Source organism: Schistocerca serialis, chromosome 1 (assembly GCF_023864345.2).
Source record: "Schistocerca serialis cubense isolate TAMUIC-IGC-003099 chromosome 1, iqSchSeri2.2, whole genome shotgun sequence".
Lineage (NCBI taxonomy): Eukaryota > Metazoa > Arthropoda > Insecta > Orthoptera > Acrididae > Schistocerca > Schistocerca serialis.
In genome coordinates this window covers 117,553,429-117,571,047 of record NC_064638.1, presented here as the reverse complement: position 1 = coordinate 117,571,047, position 17,619 = coordinate 117,553,429, and the positions used below count along the sequence as shown (strand labels likewise).

The 17,619-nt window shown below is 41.6% G+C and overlaps 1 non-coding gene across 1 annotated transcript; it reads right to left on the bottom strand.

The window, feature by feature from the left end:
* Positions 1 to 6,138: 6,138 nt before the first annotated feature.
* Positions 6,139 to 6,212, bottom strand: Trnan-guu (transfer RNA asparagine (anticodon GUU)). Its single transcript has one exon. It is a non-coding gene; the product is annotated as a tRNA-Asn (tRNA).
* Between the last annotated feature and the right edge of the window lie 11,407 nt (positions 6,213 to 17,619).

Sequence of the window (17,619 nt, the reverse complement as noted above, 5' to 3'; positions counted from 1 at the left end):
AAAGGAGATTATCAGAGGGGAAACGAAACAATGCTGATGTTATTGTCAACAGAAGTTTGGTAAGAAATTGGATGCAGTCCATTTATTACAAATTTGACACAGCCGTTTCCATAGACTTGTTGACCGAAACGATTCAAGTAACAGAAAATGTTGAATTTGAAGTGGCAGCATTTGTGCATGATATGGGGCCATCAAATAGAAAACTTCTAGGGAATCTAAAGATTACGTTTGAGGTTTGCCGACGATTTTGTAATACTGTCAGACTGCAAAGGACCTGGAAGAGCTGCTGAACGGAATGGACAGTGTTTTGAACTTCAGATATAAGGTGAACATCAACAAAAGCAAAACAAGGATAATGGAATGTTGTCGAATTAAATCAGATGATGCTGTGGGAAGTAGATTAGGAAATGAGACACTGAAAGTAGTAAATGAGTTTTGCTATTTGGGTTGCAAAATAACTGATGATGGTCGAAGTAGAGAGGATATTAATTGGAGATTGGCCATTGCAAGAAAAGCTTTTCTGAAGAAGAGAAACCTGTTAACATCGAGTATAGATTTAAGCGTTAGGAAGTCGTTTCTGAAAGTATATGTATGGAGCGTAGCCTTGTATGGAACTGAAAAATGCACGATAAACAATGCAGACAAGAAGAGAACAGAAGCTTTCAAAATTTGGTACAACAGAAAAATGCTGGGGATTAGATGGGTAGATCGAGTAACTAGTGACGAGGTACTGAACAGAATTGGGGAAAAGAGGAATTGTGGCACAATTTGACTAGAAGAAGGGATTGGTTGGTAGAACACGTACTGAGGCATCAAGGGATCACCAATTTAGTATTGGAGGGAAGCGTGGAGTGTAAAAATCGTAGAGGGAGACTAAGAGATGAATGCACTAAGCAGATACAGAAGGATGTAGGTTGCAGTAGTTTTTTAGAGATGAAGAAGCTTGCACAGGGTAGAGTAGCATGGAGAGCTGCATCAAACCATTCTCTGGACTGAATATAACAACAACATTATGAAGATTTTAATAGATACATGCATAAATAAGCACTGAATGCAAACATCTAACATTTTAAAAGAAATAGATGCTAGATTCATAAAGGAAGAATTTTTGTAGTGTATCCGATAGTTAAATGTGCAAAGTACACCTTAAGTTTACATTAGATGAAAATTTTCTTTATATGTGAACACATAAAAATGAACTGAATGCAAATACAGTTAACAGTTAATAAGAATTAAGTGCAGGATTCACCAAAATTATTTTTGCACTGTATCCAATAGTTTTATGTTCAAATAGTACTTCAAGTAAAAAAATTCATTTCCTTGTCGTAAAATGTTCCAACTCCATCATTGAACCATAGGATAAATTAATCACTTGTATACGGATGGCAACACATGTATCTTATAAAAATAGTTTTTTAGAAGCTTTTGTACTCTTCACACCAATGCACTAATTCACAATGGGCTGGTTAGTTTTCAAATCTCGAAAATATTCTTGCTGAAAATTATTTTAGTCTTGCATGTAAATATAGGATGTTGATACTTGTAATGGTAGAGGCATGGGCTATTAAATTTCAAGCAATACCCTGTTATTTTTCACAAAATAGGATTCTTCTGGATAGTTGTGAAACAGAAATTTTCTTTTCTGTCTTCTTGTATTTTTCTTAACCTTTTCTGTAACTAAAAAGAATACTGCCACCTTATTATGTCAAGTGATATGTCTTCAGTTAGAGAAGATAATCTTCTGGAGATTTAAAATATCTTCTTGTAGAAACTAAAATTGACTTCTTGCCAAATAAAGAAAGAAATAAGAAATAATAATGATATTAACATAAGATGGTTCTGCAAGTTTTGCTGGTTTTCCCACGTTATTGTGATATTTTGTTTTCTAGTGACTTAAATTGATCCATCTCTGCCAGCCATGGTGGTCGAGCGGTTCTAGGCGCTTGTCTGGAACCCCGCGACCGCTACGGTCGCAGTTTCGAATCCTGCCTCGGGCATGGGTGCGTGTGATGTCCTTAGGTTAGTTAGGTTTAAGTAGTTCTAAGTTTTAGGGGACTGATGACCTCAGCTGTTAAGTCCCATAGTGCTAAGAGCCATTTGAATCATTTTTGATTCACATCTGCACAACAATTTTCAACATGCTACTATATGTGTCAACGTAATCTTTGTCCTCTTAACTTTGAATGTTCCTATTTCATAGACGCACAGTATTCTTCAAGTGTTGTATGACGATGATTGATAATACAGGGTGTTTCAAAAATGACCGGTATATTTGAAACGGCAATAAAAACTAAACGAGCAGCGATAGAAATACGCCGTTTGTTGCAATATGCTTGGGACAACAGTACATTTTCAGGCGGACAAACTTTCGAAATTACAGTAGTTACAATTTTCAACAACAGATGGCGCTGCAAGTGATGTGAAAGATATAGAAGACAACGCAGTCTGTGGGTGCGCCATTCTGTACGTCGTCTTTCTGCTGTAAGCGTGTGCTGTTCACAACGTGCAAGTGTGCTGTAGACAACATGGTTTATTCCTTAGAACAGAGGATTTTTCCGGTGTTGGAATTCCACCGCCTAGAACACAGTGTTGTTGCAACAAGACGAAGTTTTCAACGGAGGTTTAATGTAACCAAAGGACCGAAAAGCGATACAATAAAGGATCTGTTTGAAAAATTTCAACGGACTGGGAACGTGACGGATGAACGTGCTGGAAAGGTAGGGCGACCGCGTACGGCAACCACAGAGGGCAACGAGCAGCAAGTGCAGTAGGTGATCCAACAGCGGCCTCGGGTTTCCGTTCGCCGTGTTGCAGCTGCGGTCCAAATGACGCCAACGTCCACGTATCGTCTCATGCGCCAGAGTTTACACCTCTATCCATACAAAATTCAAACGCGGCAACCCCTCAGCGCCGCTACCATTGCTGCACGAGAGACATTCGCTAACGATATAGTGCACAGGATTGAAGACGGCGATACGCATGTGGGCAGCATTTGGTTTACTGACGAAGCTTATTTTTACCTGGACGGCTTCGTCAATAAACAGAACTGGCGCATATGGGGAACCGAAAAGCCCCATGTTGCAGTCCCATCGTCCCTGCATCCTCAAAAAGTACTGGTCTGGGCCGCCATTTCTTCCAAAGGAATCATTGGCCCATTTTTCAGATCCGAAACGATTACTGCATCACGCTATCTGGACATTCTTCGTGAATTTGTGGCGGTACAAACTGCCTTAGACGACACTGCGAACACCTCGTGGTTTATGCAAGATGGTGCCCGGCCACATCGCACGGCCGACGTCTTTAATTTCCTGAATGAATATTTCGATGATCGTGTGATTGCTTTGGGCTATCCGAAACATACAGGAGGCGGCGTGGATTGGCCTCCCTATTCGCCAGACATGAACCCCTGTGACTTCTTTCTGTGGGGACACTTGAAAGACCAGGTGTACCGCCAGAATCCAGAAACAATTGAACAGCTGAAGCAGTACATCTCATCTGCATGTGAAGCCATTCCGCCAGACACGTTGTCAAAGGTTTCGGGTAATTTCATTCAGAGACTACGCCATATTATTGCTACGCATGGTGGATATGTGGAAAATATCGTACTATAGAGTTTCCCAGACCGCAGCGCCATCTGTTGTTGAAAATTGTAACTACTGTAATTTCGAAAGTTTGTCTGCCTGAAAATGTACTGTTGTCCCAAGCATATTGCAACAAACGGTGTATTTCTATCGCTGCTCGTTTAGTTTTTATTGCCGTTTCAAATATACCGGTCATTTTTGAAACACCCTGTATAAGCAGCGGTGTAACCTAAAGTCCAAATGGCAGCATTTTGGTTCCTGCGGGGGTTTTGTATTTCCTCTGGTCTGGTTAATTCCATGATGAAGGCGGTGTCGTTCGTGCACTTTGCGGAAAAACGGTTTTTTTTTTATCTGGAGAGGTGCGAGGCATTCTGGTTCGGGACTTCGATCTGGAAGCAATTTCTGGTGGAAGCTCTGGCATGTGTGGTTGGTACTTGGGATCTATCCTAAGACTGACTTCACTTGCGAGTAGTTTAGACTGGGGAGCCTGGGGTGAAGTTCTTCCTGTACCGACAGTGTGACTTCAAACGTCTCGGACTACTCGTTTGCCGAGGGCACACTTATTCGTTTTTGGTTAACCAGTCTTGACGTTTGGCATCCTTGTGCGCTCTGTCGTATTAGTGAGCCAAATTGGTCCTCGGTACGACCAGCGAACGGGTGTGTCACACACTGAAATCTACCGTTATTTCTGGGCTCTGGTAGAGAGTAAATTGCGATCCGTCCGCCTGAGCGGTAGATCGTGAGATTTTGCATTTCTTTCATGGCCGCGATCGATTCACACGTGCCGCCTTACGCCTCTCCTCTGTCGCACACTTGTCAGCTGCAAGTTACATCGCTGCACGAAGCAAACAGGTTTTTAGTACTGCTGCTCCAGCCTTGTCTCGGTGAACAAATCCCAATCGCCACTTGCTCTGTGCTGCACCTATTGAGACTTCTGTAGATCATGGATCAAAGTCTGCTCAGCGTCAGAACAATTCAGATTGCGTTATACACATTATTTTTATGGCCAGAGTACTTGACACACTTTTGCCACCCAGGATGATTGTCCATTGTAGTCTTAAACCACCTGTTAGTTATTTACGATATTCTACCAGAATTTGTTTAACTTTAATTATGTCTGTCTTTGCTTGTATTTTTGGGAAAATAACTATTGTCAGTAAACTAAATTTTGCTTGCATTCTCAATCAAATGATCACTTTTATATAGTCACCACAAGTGTTAACGTTCATTGTGGCGTCCCATCCCAAGGTAACTTTCATTGTGTACGACCCTGCCAGGTTCTCAGTCACTAATTTTTATACAGCCCACAAACGGGTTAACTTTCAAGGTTTCTCGGCGATAAGTGTAGAAGGCCCGTTCCAAGCTGACGAAGTAAGCGCGAGGAAAATGGTAAGAAGGAATAAGGAGCTATACCATAAGAGGATATAGCTATACCAACCAGTCTTGTTTTGGTATCTTTCCACTAAGTTTTTCTTCGTACGACCAACTGAGTAATTTTAAATTATCCTGTCAAGAGACCCACGAAATAACTTCCAAGAAAAACAACATTCTTGCTCAAGTGGGCTAAAATGAGAAACATCAATACTTGAATGCAGATTATTGTTATTTATTTATACCGGTAAGTCTAACTGAAATGAAAGAAAATATTGAACACCCTTTCTTTTTCCATCCCAGAAGAATAGGTAACTGTTTATTTTGTTTAATGAACTACTTTTAGTTTATTTTGACATAAGATTATCTTAGGAGACATTAAGAAGACTGAGCATGTAGATGCTGTCATTACTGTCAAATTATATGCTGTTGACTAATTTATTTTTTTAGCTTAAGTACATTTGAGGCTGGTCTCGCAAAAAAATGACTGTAATTGATTATTAATAAAGGACTGAAAATATCCAACTGACTCCGTTTCTATTTAAAATAGGTACTCCGGCTGTTAGGGTAAAATATCAGTCCCGTCCGGCTCTTGTTGGACCTGTCAACGCCAAGTGCACATAATCCTAAACAACAGTCCCTTTACTATTTTCAATTTAAAAGCTGCTAAGAATTAATTTTCTTTCGGTGCCTGTAATGTGTGTACTTGTGCACTACAGACAAACAGCATAAGTTGGAATGACTTAAGTTATAATTTCTTTCTGTTAAACAGTATATTTTGTATGCCAGCTTCTTGTGGTATTACTTTCTCAAAAGGAAACGATACGCACTTGTTTTCATTAAGTGTTGTAAAACTATAGCCGTAGAAACAGCATTCCCATCGTTGCGAAACTCAGCAACACAGTTAAGTGCGAAGTAGACGGCTGCCAGCAGGCTCCATATTAACAAATGTATTTAAGAAGCTCGTCTTATTGCTGACAGCGAAAAACGTTTCTTGATCCTGATATAAAATAATTTATTCAATTCAGTATACACGCTATTGACCCTGTGCTGGCAATCGAGAACGGATGAAATTTCCTGACGACACCCGAAGAAACCCAGTACGGAAAGTTCGTAAACATGTTTTATTACAAAGTTTTAGACAAGACGCTTACCACAGTTATTGAAAGCGAGTGACAAAAATATACGCCCCCGGGTGGGCTCGAACCACCAACCTTTCGGTTAACAGCCGAACGCGCTAGCCGATTGCGCCACGGAGGCAGATGCTTATTCTGCTCCTGATAAAGCCAATTAGTAGCCTACACAGAGCAACGGACCCTTATTATTTTGTAGTGGGGTCAGTTCTCTGCTTATTAGGCCATCATCAAATACTAATAGCAAAACTGTTAATTTCCACGCCCTACATTGTTTAACATTCAAAGTGTCTTTTTCACTAATTAAATTTTGTTGACCTTTTGGTGGAAACAATAGGCGCATAACAGTTGCTTGTCAAGATTAGTGAAGAGAATTAAACCATGAGATACAGCATCAATATGTTACTTAAAATAAAGCTGCTGGAAAAAAAGCGTTGTTAATATTCATGGTAGACAGTCGCGTGAATGACTTCATTTACTGAGAGCAGTGCTTAATATGCGGCTTACAGATTACTGATTAATAGAAAATGAAGAAAGCTACCAGCACCCTGCGAATGAGTTTCCAATAAGCTTGAAGTAAAAATCCAACCCTATTTATACAAAAGAGAAATTAAAAAAAAAAAAATTGGACAATGTGCTTAAAATACAATCATTTCAGCAGCCTTTAAGCGAAGACCATTATGGCAATCGTATGGAAATAAGTCGCTATGCAATTGTAAAATTTTATTAAGCGGCACACGTTTGTTAATTTTTTCTGACGCCTCTTTGAAATGCGGTACTGGGAACAGAACATTTTTCTACACGAGCGACTAATAAAAGCCCATCACCCCTTCCCGCTTTCCCCACGTACAGCTTCACCTGTGTCAGGTTATTGTTACTAAATATGATCGCATCTACAAGTGCGTGACCTATTCGCGTGGCACGCGAGCGCCTGTAGTGTGCGAGTGAGAGTTGTTGAAGATTAACCATACTTATTCAGCCGCGTGAGAGCTTGTTCTTAGCGACGCGGAACTTTCGCACCTGCTCTCACTCGCACAGAGGCTGCGAATTTGCAGTATGAGCCTGGGCGATGCGCTTCGTTTGCCGGCTGACTTGGGCGAAGTTTATGGGATTAACGAATAACGAATATAAGTGTAAATTACACAGGTTTACAAAAAAAAAAAAAAAGAAAAAAAATTGTCAGCTGCATGAGATATTTTTACTGAATTATATGTTTTGGAATGCGCTGATTTCAGAAGTGATTTCCATTTTTTTCTATCACATAAGGTTTGTTTGCAGCTCCAAACACAAAAAATTGGTAAAAGCACTCGTTTATTCAAAATTATCAAACATAACATTTTTTTTACAACCAATCAAACATTATTTTGAGACATATAATAACAGTATTATACTTATTCATGTTATTTATGTAGCCTTTTCTTCTTTTCCTTGATACCTCGCGAGTCCTTTTCCGATTTTCGTCTTTAGTTTCCCGCTTAAGCATCCAACAGTACATCTACATCTACATCCATACTCCGCAAGCCACCTGACGGTGTGTGGCGGAGGGTACCCTGAGTACCTCTATCGGTTCTCCCTTCTATTCCAGTCTCGTATTGTTCGTGGAAAGAAGGATTGTCGGTATGCTTCTGTGTGGGCTCTAATCTCTCTGATTTTATCCTCATGGTCTCTTCGCGAGATATACGTAGGAGGGAGCAATATACTGCTTGACTCTTCGGTGAAGGTATGTGTGGTGTCACCGCCAGACACCACACTTGCTAGGTGGTAGTTTTAAATCGGCCGCAGTCCATTAGTACATGTCGGACCAGCGTGTCGCCACTGTGTGATCGCAGACCGAGCGCCACCACAAGGCAGGTCTCGAGATACGGGCTAGCACTCGCCCCAGTTGTACGGACGACTTTGCTAGCGACTACATGGACGAAGCATTGCTCATTAGCCGAGCCAATAGTTAGAATAGCCTTCAGCTAAGTCAATGGCTACGACCTAGCAAGGCGCCATTAGTAACATTGCATGTATCTAAAGAGTCTCACTTGTATCGCCACAATCTCCAGATGTACCAAAAAGGATGTATTAAAGTTAAGTATTCCAGAAGCTACGTACTCTTCTTTATAGCATTCATAACGTATCCTGTTTCAGACCTCATGTACCCTGCTTTGGCTTAGCGCGTGCCTTTTGGCTTCCTCTCATTGTGTCTTGGCTGTCTTGTCTAGACACAACAGTATGTTCACGAAACTTTAACAAAAGCCCGTACCGAGCTACTGAGCGTCTCTCCTGCAGAGTCTTCCACTGGAGTTTATCTATCATCTCCGTAACGCTATCGCGATTACTAAATGATCCTGTAACGAAGCGCGCTGTTCTCCGTTGGATCTTCTCTATCTCTTCAATCAACCCTATCTGGTACGGATCCCACACTGCTGAGCAGTATTCAAGCAGTGGGCGAACAAGCGTACTGTAACCTACTTCCTTTGTTTTCGGATTACATTTCCTTAGGATTCTTCCAATGAATCTCAGTCTGGCATCTGCTTTACCGACGATCAACTTTATATGATCATTCCATTTTAAATCACTCCTAATGCGTACTCCCAGATAATTTATGGAATTAACTGCTTCCAGTTGCTGACCTGCTATTTTGTAGCTAAATGATAAGGGATCTATCTTTCTATGTATTCGCAGCACATTACACTTGTCTACATTGAGATTCAATTGCCATTCCCTGCACCATGCGTCAATTCGCTGCAGATCCTCCTGCATTTCAGTACAATTTTCCATTGTTACAACCTCTCTATACACCACAGCATCTTCTGCAAAAAGCCTCAGTGAACTTCCGATGTAATCCACAAGGCCATTTATGTATATTGTGAATAGCAACGGTCCTATGACACTCCCCTGCGGCACACCTGAAATCACTCTTACTTCGGAAGACTTCTCTCCATTGAGAATGACATGCTGCGTTCTGTTATCTAGGAACTCTTCAATCCAATCACACAATTGGTCTGATAGTCCATATGCTCTTACTTTGTTCATTAAACGACTGTGGGGAACTGTATCGAACGCCTTGCGGAAGTCAAGAAACACGGCACTTACCTGTGAACCCGTGTCTATAGCCCTCTGAGTCTCGTGGACGAATAGCGCGAGCTGGGTTTCACACGACCGTCTTCTTCGAAACCCATGTTGATTCCTACTGAGTAGATTTCTAGTCTCCAGAAAAGTCATTATACTCGAACATAATACGTGTTCCAAAATTCTATAACTGATCGACGTTAGAGATATAGGTCTATAGTTCTGCACATCTATTCGACGTCCCCTCTTGAAAACGGGGATGACCTGTGCCCTTTTCCAATCCTTTGGAACGCTACGCTCTTCTAGAGACCCATGGTACACCGCTGCAAGAAGGGGGGCAAGTTCCTTCGCGTACTCTGTGTAAAATCGAACTGGTATCCCATTAGGTCCAGCGGCCTTTCCTCTTTTGAGCGATTTTAATTGTTTCTCTATCCCTCTGTCATCTATTTCGATATCAACCATTTTGTCATCTGTACGACAATCTAGAGAAGGAACTGAAGTGCAGTCTTCCTCCGTGAAACAGCTTTGGAAAAAGAAATTTAGTATTTCGGCCTTTAGCCTGTTATCCTCTGTTTCAGTACCATTTTGGTCACAGAGTGTCTGGACATTTTGTTTTGATCCACTTACCGCTTTGACATAAGACCAAAATTTCTTAGGATTTTCTGTCAAGTCAGTACATAGAACTTTACTTTCGAATTCATTGAACGCCTCTCGCATAGCCCTCCTCACGCTACATTTCGCTTCGTGTAATTTTTGTTTGTCTGCAAGGCTTTGGCTATGTTTATGTTTGCTGTGAAGTTCCCTTTGCTTCCGCAGCAGTTTTCTAACTCGGTTGTTGCACCATGGTGGCTCTTTGCCATCTCTTACGATCTTGCTTGGCACATACTCATCTAACGCATATTGTACGATAGTTTTGAACTTTATCCACTGGTCCTCAACACTATCCGTACTTGAGACAAAACTTTTGTGTTGAGCCGTCAGGTACTCTGAAATCTGCTTTTTGTCACTTTTGCTAAACAGAAAAATCTTCCTACCTTTTTTAATATTTCTATTTACGGCTGAAATCATCGATGCCGTAACCGCTTTATGATCGCTGATTCCCTGTTCTGCGTTAACTGTTTCAAATAGTTCGGGTCTGTTTGTCACCAGAAGGTCTAATATGTTATCGCCACGAGTCGGTTCTCTGTTTAACTGCTCAAGGTAGTTTTCAGATAAAGCACTTAAAAAAATTTCACTGGACTCTTTGTCCCTGCCACCCGTTATGAACGTTTGAGTCTCCCAGTCTATATCCGGCAAATTAAAATCTCCACCCAGAACTATAAAATGGTGGGGAAATCTACTCGAAATATTTTCCAAATTATCCTTCAGGTGCTCAGCCACAACAGCTGCTGAGCCAGGGGGCCTATAGAGACATCCAATTATCATGTCTGAGCCTGCTTTAACCGTGACCTTCACCCAAATCATTTCACATTTCGGATCTCCGTCAATTTACTTCGATACTATTGCACTTCTTATCGCTATAAACACGCCTCCCCCTTCACTGTCCAGCCTGTCTCTGCGGTATACATTCCAATCTGAGTTTAGGATTTCGTTACTGTTTACGTCTGGTTTCAGCCAACTTTCTGTCCATAGTACTATATGGGCGTTGTGATCGTTTATTAATGAGAGCAGTTCTGGGACCTTTCTATAGACGCTCCTGCAGTTTACTATTAGCACATTAATATTGTTATTCCCTGTTGCATTTTGACTACTCCTACCTTGCCGCGTCTCAGGAGGCGTCTTGTCGGGCCTAGGGAGGGAATTCTCTAACCTAAAAACCCCCATGTGCACTCCACACTTACTCCGCTACCCTTGTAGCTACTTCCGGCGTGTAGTGCACGCCTGACCTATTCAGGGGGACCCTACATTTCTCCACCCGATAGCGGAGGTCGAGAAATTTGCACCCCAGATCTCCGCAGAATCGTCTGAGCCTCTGGTTTAGGCCTTCCACTCGGCTCTAAACCAGAGGACCGCGATCGGTTCTGGGAACGCTACTACAAATAGTTAGCTCTTGATTCCACCCCGTGAGCGAGGCTTTCCGCCTTCACCAATTCCGCCAACCGCCTGTACGAACTGAGGATGACTTCTGAACCCAGACAGCAGGAGCCATTGGTGCCGACACGAGCAACAATTTGCAGTTGAGAGCACCCAGTGCTCTCTATCGCCGCCGGCAGGGCCTCCTCCACATCTTGGATGAGACCCCCCAGAAAGCAGACAGAGTGAACACTGGCCTTCTTCCCCGACCTTTCCGCTATTTCCCTAAGGGGCTCCATCACCCGCCTAACGTTGGAGCTCCCAATAACCAATAAACCCCTCCCCCCGTGTGCCTGCTCGGACCTTGCTGAAGGAGCAGCCACATGTCCACTCACAGGCAGAGCGGGCGATGCCACACGGCCAGCCTCCACATTTACCCTCCGCCTCGTGCGCCGCGAACGCCGCTGAACCCGCCACTACCCTTGGGGAGAGGGTGGCCCAACCGCGCCCGGTACCTGCGAAGATGTCTCGACAGCAGGGACAGTGGGTGAAGCATGTAACAACCGGGGTGTACCATGCGATGCACCAGACTCCCCACTGCCGCTACACTCCGAGGCAGCAGCCTGAAGACGGCTGACCGCGGCCATCAACACGCTCAGCTGTTCGCGAACAGTGGCCAGCTCCTCCTGCGTCCGTACACAGCAGTCACACATCCTATCCATCCTAAGGAATCAATTTACTGTAGAGAGTTAATCAACTTTTAACTAGACTGCTAATTCACTAAAGGCGGCTGATTGTTGACTAAACTGTGATTGCTAGCCACTTCTTGTAGAAAACAATGAAAATAGCACTACCTGTTGTAAGTAGGCTGTTTATGTTTTCTCTATGTAAGTAGGCTGTTTATGTTTTCTTATTGGCAACGTTACGTAGCGCTCAAAATGAAATCACTGGCTGTGCTGTGTGCAGTCTGTGGCTAGTTTGCATTGTTGTAATACTCGCCATTGTAGTGTTAGGCAGCTGGCTGCGAACAGCGCGTAGCGTTGCGCAGTTGGAGGTGAGCCGCCAGCAGTGGTGGATGTGGGGAGAGAGATGGCGGAGGTTTGTAATTTGTCATGAACTGATATATATTATGACTTGTGATGATATTAAGGTAAATACATTGTTTGTTCTCTATTAATATCTTTCATTTGCTAACTATCCCTATCAGTAGTTAGTGCCTTCCATAGTTTGAATCTTTTATTTAGCTGGCAGTAGTGGCGCTCGCTGTATTGCAGTAGCTTGAGCAGCGAAGATTTTTGTGAGGTAAGTGATTTGTGAAAGGTATAGTTTAATGTTAGTCAGGGCCATTCTTTTGTAGGGAATTTTGAAAGTCAGATGGCGTTACGCTAACAAAATATTGTGTGTCAGTTTAAGCACAGTCTTGTATAAATTGTCAAAGGGGACGTTTCATATGGCGACCCTGCCAGGATACCTCACTGGAATCTTCTGATTTTTCCTTGTAGTTTGTGTATTTAGTGTAGCTTTTGTTTATTGCTAGCGCGTAATTGTAGAGAAAATCTCCTTTGTAGTTGCAGTCTTTCATTGTTGTACAGTAAAACAGTTGTGGCATGCATGTAGATTTGCACCAAGTATTTCACAGCTGCAATTAACTAGATATTATTTTCAGTGTTATGTTAATGTGTTCTCTTATTTTTGCTCTTCAAATTGTGTTTTTCTGTGTTGTCGTGTGAAATACTGTGACAATAATGGCGTGTGAAAAACGTAATACTAGGCTCCAAAGTAAACTGAGAAATGACAGTGAAAATGAAAGCAGTGTGTTAGCGCCACCGAGTAATGAATTAACTGATGTTCAAAGTAGTAATTTGGTAATTGTGCATAGGGAAATGGAGCGGGCGGCAAACAATGGCGTGGACAGTGAAACAATTAGTGAAGAGGGAAGCATTATCGATCGATCGGTCGGCAATAGCTCGCCTCAGGAAGCCGAAATGACACGACACGATCTCGCAAATACTGTAGATTCAGGTTTTGGATCCTCACCGTTTTCTCAAATAAGTCAAGACACATTTTCTGCTTGTCAAAATGTGAATGTTTCCGGTGTAAATTCACTGCCGAAAAGCACTGAGGAACATGTTTCAGACACCAATGCATTGTTATTACAATTAATACAACAAATGGGACAAACACAGCAAAAGCTTCAAAAGTTAGACACAATGGAACAAAATCAGAGACAAACACAGCAAAAGCTTCAAAAGTTAGACACAATGGAACAAAATCAGAGACAAACACAGCAAAAGCTTCAAAAGTTAGACACAATGGAACAAAATCTTAAAAAGTTAGACTCATTGGAGCAAACTCTTGAACGAACACGTGAGGATTTAACTGCTGAGTTACATCACATTGAATCGAAATGTCAAAAAGTCTGTAACAACGTAAAAACACAAATTTGTGAGCATTTCCAACCTATTTTTTCGCGTCATGAAAATGCACTACAGAATCACGAAGCAGCCATAAAAGAACTGCAAACTATTGTTCATGAAAATCATGAGACCTTGCAAGCAAAATTTGACTCAGTTGCATCTACCGATACGGTTATGCAACTTGCAAAAACTCAGGAAAACTTAAAGGTCACAATAGACACGATTTCAACACAAATGGACACTCTGAAACTTGGTTCAGAAAAATATACAGAGGAAATGATTTCACTATCGGATAAAGTAGCCGAACTTTCAGATCAGTTCACTAACTTATCTACAAAGGTAGATGATGATCTGAATGACACAACACCTGTAGCCTTCACTGACACAGAAGAGTATGAACAAATTAGAAAATTCAAACAAAATCAAAATCAAATCAATACACAGTACAAAAGAGAAATCCGGGAAGTGCAAGATCAGTTGGCACAAGTAATACAAGAATTACGTATTTCAGAGGACACTCGCGCCCCAATACGGGAAGAGGGACATACAAATACGGAACAGACACAAAATAACAACACAGGGCACTTCGGAAATTGTCAAAGAAGTTGGCAAGGTACGCCGAATTTTGAGATGGAACCGCCGAAACGACGTAACAATGACCGACATGCGACTTGCCGACATGATGATTTTGACTATAAGCTGTTCATTACTACACGTAAATTGAAAACATTTAAGAATTCTGGCAACGACATTCATCCACAAGCATGGCTCCATCAATTCTCTCATTGTTTTCCTCCCAACTGGTCGTTAGAACACAGATTAGAATTCATGTGTGGCTATTTAGAGAATGAACCAGCTGTAAGAATGCGATCGGTCATTCACGATTGCCACAGTGAAGGAGAGTTTTACCATGCCTTCCTCTCAGCATATTGGTCTCAAGCCACACAAGATCGAATAAAACATAGCATCATGATGATGAAACACTTTGAACAATCTGAATTTTCCAGTCTTGTGAAATATTTTGAAGACATGTTGCATAAGAATCAGTATCTTTCAAACCCATACAGCCCCTCAGAACTCATCCGCATTTGCTTAATCAAACTGCCTGAACATTTACGACATATTATTTTAGCAGGACGTTGCAAAGACGACATTGAAGCCTTTCAGGGACTGTTACAAGAACTGGAAATTGACACTGACAATCGCGGAACGCGAAAACAGGAACACAACAATTACAGGTCACATCTGTCACAATTCCGTGACGACAGAAACGATAACTGGACGCGACAAGGCTATTCTCACAACACAAATCGTGACCGAAACAGGCACCACCCGTATTACAACCGTTGGCAGAGTAGTAATAATTACAGGGAAAGATCACCTCTCCGCGGTAATGACTATTACAGAGACAATCAGAGAAACAGACAATATGGGAACCAAAATAACTATTATTACGGGAGACAGAATAACTTTAGACGCAACGGACCAGCGCGCAGTTACGATTCAGGGAGAAATTCTCCACCATGTGACCGACAAGAAAGAAACTATGGAATCTACCGACATGACGACAGACGATATGATCGTAACGACAGACCTGAATTGCATCAGAACTGGCGGGATTCAAACAGAGCAGGGCCCTCTCGTCACGGTGAATTTGTAGAAGTTAGGTCTCCAAATCCCAATAACGACGCTCGCCAACAAAGAGACAATAGGCAATGACTCACACCGCTGGCAGCCACAAAACGTTCTTATGACACTAACGACGCAGCTGCCGTAGCTAGTAATTACGTAAAAATGGAAGACATTAGGGACATCTTACTCCAAGAACACGACGTAAAACATAACAACATTGCATATCCTGTGGTTCACATTACAGTAAATGACATAAAATTTACGGCAGTACTTGACTCTGGCAGTCCCATTTCAGTAATCAGTGAAACAGCTTTTAGAAAATGCAACAAATCGAACGATTGCCCCACACTTCCGTTACGTAAGATTAAATTACAAGGTGCAATCTTTGGAAAAAGTGTAGATGTACGCCAACAAACCAACTTAGAATTCTTTTGTCAAAGCCACAGCTTCTCTATGAACTTTCTTATTGTTCCATTATTGTCGACGGAAATTATACTGGGAGTAGACTTTTTGAATGAATACAAAGCAATCTTAAACTTTCACGATGCTGAAATAACTTTAGAAAAAGAAGGTAAGTCAGTAGCTTTGAAATTTGAAGATTGGCTCTCAAACCATGACGAAGAAATTAATCGGCTTTACCTCCTGTTAGACAACAGTTCGGAATTTTCGACGGAACTTGACGCTAACAATCATTCTGCAAGCACTGACAGGGATGATATCGACGGCGCATTTGACGCTAATAAGTTAATTCAGAATAAAATTCAAATAATTGAGAATTGTAATGACACTGATAGGCAGGACCTTTTTGAGATTTTACAAGCACATTCCACAGTTTTTACTCACAAAACAGGAACAATCAAGGGATTTCAATACCAATTTCTTGTTCGTGAGCATACTAAATTTTGTGTTAGACCATACGTAATTCCAGCACATTATAGGGACCGTGTTAGAACAGAAATACAATCTATGCTTGACGAGGGCATTATTGAGCCTGCAGTAAGCTCATACAACAATCCGTTACATGTTGTTGAGAAGAAAAATGGATCGATCAGGCTTGTCTTAGATTCGAGGCAAATCAATACTATCATTATTCCTGAAACAGACAGGCCGCAGACGATGGAAGAACTTCTTCAAAATTTTAATGGTGTAAAAGTGTTGTCTTCCATTGATCTCAGATCCAGCTTTTATCAGATCGAACTTCATCCAGAATGTAGAAAATATACAGCCTTCCTTTGTTTCGGCGTTTGTTATCAGTTTCGGAAACTTCCTTTTGGTTTGAACATTTCTTCAGCAGCATTCATTCGCGGGCTAAATTCCATATTACCTGAATTCTTAAAACGTCACATCACCTTATATGTAGACGATATTCTGATAGCAGAAGCTTCATGGGAACAACATAATTGCATCCTCAACAGTTTGTTACGTAATTTTGCAGAATCTGGAATTACAGTTAACTTGGAAAAGTCTGAATTCGGTAGGACAAAGGTGAAGTTTTTGGGACATATTATTTCTTCTGAAGGGATTCAGCCGGATCCTGAAAAGTTAGAAGCAATCAGAGCCATTCCAGTGCCATCCACAAAAAGACAAGTCCGCAGTTTTCTAGGTCTCGTAAATTTTTACCGTCGTTTTCTGAATATGCAAATTCTTGTTACACCAAAACTTTGTTCTCTCACTGGAAAAAATACTATTTGGAACTGGGACGAACAAGCACAATTGGAATTCAATTCTTTGAAAGAAGCGTTACTTCACGCGCCAATCTTAGCTCATCCAGATCTGTCACAAGATTTCTGCCTTAGCACGGATTCTTCTAAAGTCGGTCTTGGTGCCCATTTATTTCAAGAAGCCATAGAAAATGACACTACCGTTCAGAAAACCATTGCTTTTGCTAGCCGAGTGCTAACAAAATCTGAAAAAAATTATTCCGTTACTGAATTAGAAGCTTTAGCTATCGTTTGGGCATTTAACAAATTCCGTTTCTTTCTTTCTGGTAAGCACGTAAAAGTATACAGTGATCATCGTGCATTACAATTTCTTATGTCCTCAAAATTAAATCATGACAGGTTAAAACGTTGGGCATTGTTTCTGCAAGAATTCCGCTTCACAATAGTCTACATTCCCGGCAAGGAGAACATTGTTGCGGACGCACTGTCACGCGCACCGGCTGGGCTTGAGAAAAGTAACACAGAAGGCAACCTCGAGAAAAATTTCAGTATTCTTTACATTCAGAAAGTCGCCTTTGAAAACTTCATCACCACATCTTTAAAGGACATTGCTCATGAACAAGATAAAGATCCGATTTGGAAAGACATCAAGAGCAAATGGCATGAAAAGACACACACACAGATTCGGCATTATTACCTGGTTAGAAACAACATACTCTTTAAACGCTGCACTGTTGATGACAAGCTATGGGTA